Raw genomic sequence first — 6000 nt, 5'->3', positions numbered from 1 at the left:
TGTACGAGGCTATGTATGAGCTCTGTGCTCCTATAAATTTACAATCGTATTTGGATTTCTACACTTTTTTAGAAAATTGACTAAAATACGCTATTTTGAATAAAAATTGTATATTATTGAAATCGAAAAAAAAAGATATTGATGATGGAGCATGTGAGGTTGTAGTAAAAGATTAATTATTACTAAAGGAAAAAACTAACATTTCCAGTCAGATGGAATATGTGAGATTTTAGTGACTGCATTCGTGTTCGTCTTGATGTATGGATACTTTACATAATAACGGCTTATAGAAAGATAACGAATATTATGGAGCACAAGATAGTTTAGGAGTGAACCATGCGATTGGATGCCTGAGATTGTCAAAGATATAAAAGAAAAAATAAAGGACATTTGCAAAATGTAAAGTCTCGAGTCTTCACACACGTGACATTGACATTGGATGCCATAGGGCAGGTGAGGTGCAGCGGTCTAAACTTGACAGCAGCTTAGCCGGCGATGCTTTTTTTTTTTTTGACACCTCAGATTTTTTTTTTTTGAGGGTGCAGCGTGTAGCGAATTTATTAGACGGCCCTCTGAAGAATCAGTGGATTTGGGTTTCTTCTTCGAGTTTTCAGCCCAGGTACGGCTCTTGCCCCATATGCAACGCATGCACGTGCCGTCAACTTTGTCAGGCAGGGTCGGTGACGAGCTCAGAGCTGAGACGTGAGCAGAGCTTTGGGTCTCCCATCGATGAGACGTGGCGAGAGTAATTCTAATCCCGATGCTGGTACAGTGCGATCTGCGATTGTGTAACACCCCGGATACTCCGGCCATTGGCCCGGAGACTCCGGGCGTGGAGTTTTCATTTCCATAATTTAGTCATCTGGACCCACAATCATTTAAATAGAATATATCACTCTCTCTCTCTCACTCACTCTCACTCTCTCCCGTGACCTCTCTCTCCCTCATCTCCCTCACGGGCTCTCCCTCTCCTCCCTCTCCCCTAAGCTCTAGATTCCAAAATCTTCCATTTCAACTTGACTTCAAGGCCAAGGGAGCTTCACTCGGCGTGAGAGAATCATCTTCTACAAGTATTCCACCTTGGGGCGACATCGTTTTCAAGTTTTCTTGCAAGAGGAGCTAGCTCAAGGTACTATAAGCTAGGGCTCGCCGATTTGGTTGTTTTAGGATGTTCTAGGTGATTTCCTTTGGTCAATCATCTCCATATGCATCCTTCAACTAGGATTCAAGAGAGTTTCAAATTTGGTGGGGTGGTTTTGTCACAATCAAAATTTCAGTTTTTAGGGCGAAAAGGCTGTCAAGCCCAGAGACTCCGGGTATAAGCCCGGAAACTCCGGGTTTTGAAAACTCCGGGCGAAACTCCGGGTATAGGCCCGGAAACTCCGGATTTGGGAGTCCGGATACTCCGAGAAGGTGCCCGGTTACTCCGGAAAATGTTGTCCCGGATACTCCGGGTATATTCCCGGATACTCCGGATTTTTGGTCTCGAATTTGAACGGTGGTGAATGTAAAACTAGGTTTATTAGCTTTATATTTCCATGCTCGGTAGGATAGAGCTATAAAGTGTGTTGTTTGACAATTTCTACATGTAATTTTAATGGTGCTAGATAAAATACTTCTATAGTTTAAAAATGCATAGTTGGAGTTAGGAGAATTCTAAAAAAAATACAAAACCAGTTGGGTTAACTTTGTGTAGACTCACGTAAGGTTTAATTAACCTCTGCCGGTGTAGTTGTTTATAGTTAGACAATATCGACCTTGTGCTTGTATTGCTCCACTTTTTATTGCATTATCCATGCATTCATACATATGCATCGTTGCACCTCATTTAGGTACGCTAGATGTACGACGTGTGGACGTGAAGCACGCGGTGTGGAGTCGAACCACAAGACGGTGTTTGGCGGATATCTCCAGAAGAAGGAATGGCCCTAAGAAGCAACCGAAGACCCGGCCCAAGGTTGGAAGGGCCCATGGCCTTGATAGCATTAACACTGACTTAGTGTTACCCTCAGGCAAGCCCCGGTGCATGTCCTATTATTTTAAATGATGATTCACTATGTATATGTTTTATCTATTACTTGTGCATTACGTATTAGGGAATTGATTGAAACCCTAGTTGCATAATCCCTAGGTTTACCTTGGGTTTACTAGTAAGTCTAGGTCGATAGCGGTGCTAGGCTAAAAGAGTCCGGTAGAAGTCGAGTGGCTTCGTGTCACTCGCGAGACACAGGAAACTTTAGAAGCCGAGTAATTGCCGGTTACTCGCGAGATACATTACTATCTTTATACTTCAGTATTGGTGGAATGGATTGTAATGGATATGGAGATATGAGACCGGGCGGGGATGATGGATAGGTATGGCAGCAGGACAGGGTTCCTGGGTGTCTTAGCCCCGTCTGTGTCGATTAAGGACCGGTGGATGTGGCAGTGCTGATCGGGGATTGAATTGTACTAACCACATGCCGGGAGTAGGAGGTAGTCGAAACCGGTAAGCCGAGTACTGCCTTGCTTCGAAAGTACAGGAACCCGCACCCAACTCCTGGGGCGAGTCGAGTAGTCGCGGAGAATTGGGATGCATATGTTTACTTTTGGTGGTCTCACGTTGAGCTCGACTGACCATATGTCGTTGGGCTGGTTCCTGTAGTTCGAGGCGGGGAGGGGAATGGTTGGCATGTATAGTCCGACGGGGCAAATACGTGCCGTGTTGGTTAGGTCCACCTTGCAAGGTTAAATCGGATCGATTCGCCGTGTCTCGCGGTTATGAGGGCCTTGGTCTCTTTGTCACACCGTAGCAAAAATATAGAATGTGAGTTAGGTATGTTTATATAAAATATTAATCTCATTGAATTATTTTGCTTGCATCACCATGATTGCTATAGTAGGTCTATGCAAATATTAGATGAGGGTTAATTTATATAGAACCTGAAGCTAAAATAATGAAAGTAAGGAATTACTTTAGTTGCTTTTTCTGCAAAATAAACCACCAGCCAAATGCCTTGCATGTCTAGATATGTGGGCTAAGTATACCCAAACGTCGGGTAAGTCTTGCTGAGTATTAGTTGCTCAGGGTTTGTTGTTTACTCTATTTCAGGTTTATGAGCTAACTAGGTGTCATATCGGTGGGCTCGATGTGGCGCCTTGTCTTCACGTCTCGGTAGTTCTAGAATTATTTAGTTCGTTTTATTGGTCCTCTAGCAAAAATACTTTGTAGGTTAGATTCTCTTCCGCTGCTATCTTTTCTTTTGTAAATTTTAGATTTAAAGCTGTTTTGTAAAAAGCCTTGATATTATTTACTATTTTTGTAAGATTTTATCGTGCTGGTACCTTCTGCGCTCGCCTTCGTGCGAGACTTCTGGTGTGTTTCGATCGGCCTGTGGGTTGGAAACAGCCTGTCAAGTTACACTTAATTAAGCTAATGCGCCAGATGATGGCAATTACGCTTAATTAAGCGTTTTAACTCGGCGGGTCTGTCACAGCTGGTATCAGAGCTGAAATGCACCAGGGGGTACCAGCAATATTATTTTGGTGTTTTCAAAACTAAAAATAAATTTCAGAAATCTACGTTCCTTTGCGATTAAGGGATTAGGAGAGATTAGATCGTAAGCCCTATATAGTGTAGGTTATGTCAGGTGGCTGTAAATATAGTTTCAACTAACTCACAGGCATTAAGTAGGTGTGAATATATATATTGTGGTTTTTCTGCAGGTACACTAACCCCGTTTACGTAGGAAAGACTAATAGTAAACGGCTAGTATATAGGTAGAGTACGTACTGTGCCACCGAAGGATATCCGTATATTGCCATAGTTGGATTGGCAAAAATATTTTTCTTTTGTGAGGACGTGCATGTCATCCATGTATCATGTCATACATTTGTTTTGCTTTGTGTGTCATGTCTATATAAATTTCCTCACATATTACTACATCGCTTTTTATAAGCCGGTTCATAGTCTATGCCAGTCAAGTTTAGAAATGAAATTTGGTTTATGGTTAATATGGTTGAACTCTGTTTTTGTATAGCTGTTAAGAAAAACTTAACGCTTTTCTACGTTAGCTTGGAATCGCAGTTTAGGAAAGTTGGCTCAAATTCGTGTATTACTTAAGGTATTCTAATTTGTGCCAATTTTCATCTTAAAGGTAGTTGACCCAGGAAAAGTGAATCCAGTTCTTGTTGAAATATATATATGTATATAGAACCATCTCTGTCTATTTGCGGGCGGTATTTTAAAATTGTTAACAGTATATGAATTGACCTATGTCTCTTGTAAAACCATCGAGAAATTTGGAATTTGAACATAGGTATTACTCAAGTAAAGCAAAGTTAAACAAAATAAACCGTTGAGTTTGGCAGAACTTTGAATACCAAAGTTTGAGCTGTTTAGATACACCCCCTAAATATGAGAGATTTTGTGTTCACCATTTAGGATGTACGAATTATTAAATCTTGTTGTCTTGAGAATCAAAATAAGGATGCTAGTCTTAAATAAAATTGTTGGTCGTTTTTCTTGATATACCTTTCTCCACCATAATCAGCTAACCATGTCCCATCTGTCGTTCCATGACCATTCTATTTTTATCCAAATATTGATGTTTTCCACTATTTTTGGTCAATGTTAAACTGATATCGTACATCCTTGTCCATAGATCATTCGTTCAAATGCATCAAAGCGTCCTGGTCATTCTTGATTACTAAAACCACCATGTTGTTCTTCTAGTATGAGTATTCGTTATTACTAATCGCCTTGATTCCTATACCTAAAGCGGTTTCGCTTGCATTCTTGCTCAAATAAATATAAATAAATTAGAAACTTGATCACATTCAGAATAGTCATCCCGCACTAAAAAGGGTCCCATATTTGTTGCATGGCAACCACGCTATAGCATCACATCAGATTGCATTGTTGGGACATGCAAAATTAGGAGAAAAAAAAAATTAGTGGTAGTTGGGCTGACCATGTGGATTATATGCCTTTGAATGTATTTTCTGGCTGCTCTCTAATCTCTTTGTATCCAATCATGTTATTCGGGTTTTATTATTGGTTCTTACATGGTGGAGATTTGTCCCACGCCCTATAGTGCCGCGACGGGATCTAGGGCCTCGCGTGTGCAGCCGCCACGTGATTGTGCCACTGGGTGCGCGCTGGTGCTTAAGTGCGTGTGGATGAAACTACATCGACACTTCTTTGTGCAATGTTGGAATCGTTTTTCCTCTACCTTTGTTCTTTAAGGGGGTAGGCCCTTGGGGGTGTAAAAATGCGAATGGGGTGTTTTACGTGGGAGTTTATAAAGTCCACTAACTTGCATAGCATCTTGCATCATGCAACTTAAAAATAATAAACAACTTGGGCGAGAATGGTCTTGAGCAAAAACTTTCCCTGACACTAATGATTCATGTTCCCAACTCAAGAGAATTCGATCCTTTCAAAAACATCCTTGATTTAATCCATTCTAATCAATTTCCATTGAGAGTCTCTTCGTGTATTCTACTTGCACTAACCTGTTATGTTTTCCTGGTGCCGCTTAACCGATGTTCGGTTCCTTGTTTGACCTGGTACAAGTGCCTTTGAGCGTTTTTCCTTCTTCCAAGTATTTCCTTGGTTTCTTTTAAAAATGTCCAACTCTCGTGAATCTTACACAGTTTCTAGAGGTCAATCATCGACCTTTGCTTTCCCTTTAAATCTCGGGACGAGATTTCTTTAAGGGGGTAGGACTGTAACACCCCGGATACTCCGGCCATTGGCCCGGAGACTCCGGGCGTGGAGTTTTCATTTCCATAATTTAGTCATCTGGACCCACAATCATTTAAATAGAATATATCACTCTCTCTCTCTCACTCACTCTCACTCTCTCCCGTGACCTCTCTCTCCCTCATCTCCCTCACGGGCTCTCCCTCTCCTCCCTCTCCCCTAAGCTCTAGATTCCAAAATCTTCCATTTCAACTTGACTTCAAGGCCAAGGGAGCTTCACTCGGCGTGAGAGAATCATCTTCTACAAGTATTCC

Source organism: Panicum virgatum, chromosome 1N (assembly GCF_016808335.1).
Source record: "Panicum virgatum strain AP13 chromosome 1N, P.virgatum_v5, whole genome shotgun sequence".
In the NCBI taxonomy this organism is placed as follows: Eukaryota; Viridiplantae; Streptophyta; class Magnoliopsida; order Poales; family Poaceae; genus Panicum; species Panicum virgatum.
The sequence above is the reverse complement of the archived record's forward strand: the minus strand, read 5'-3'. Positions refer to the sequence as shown.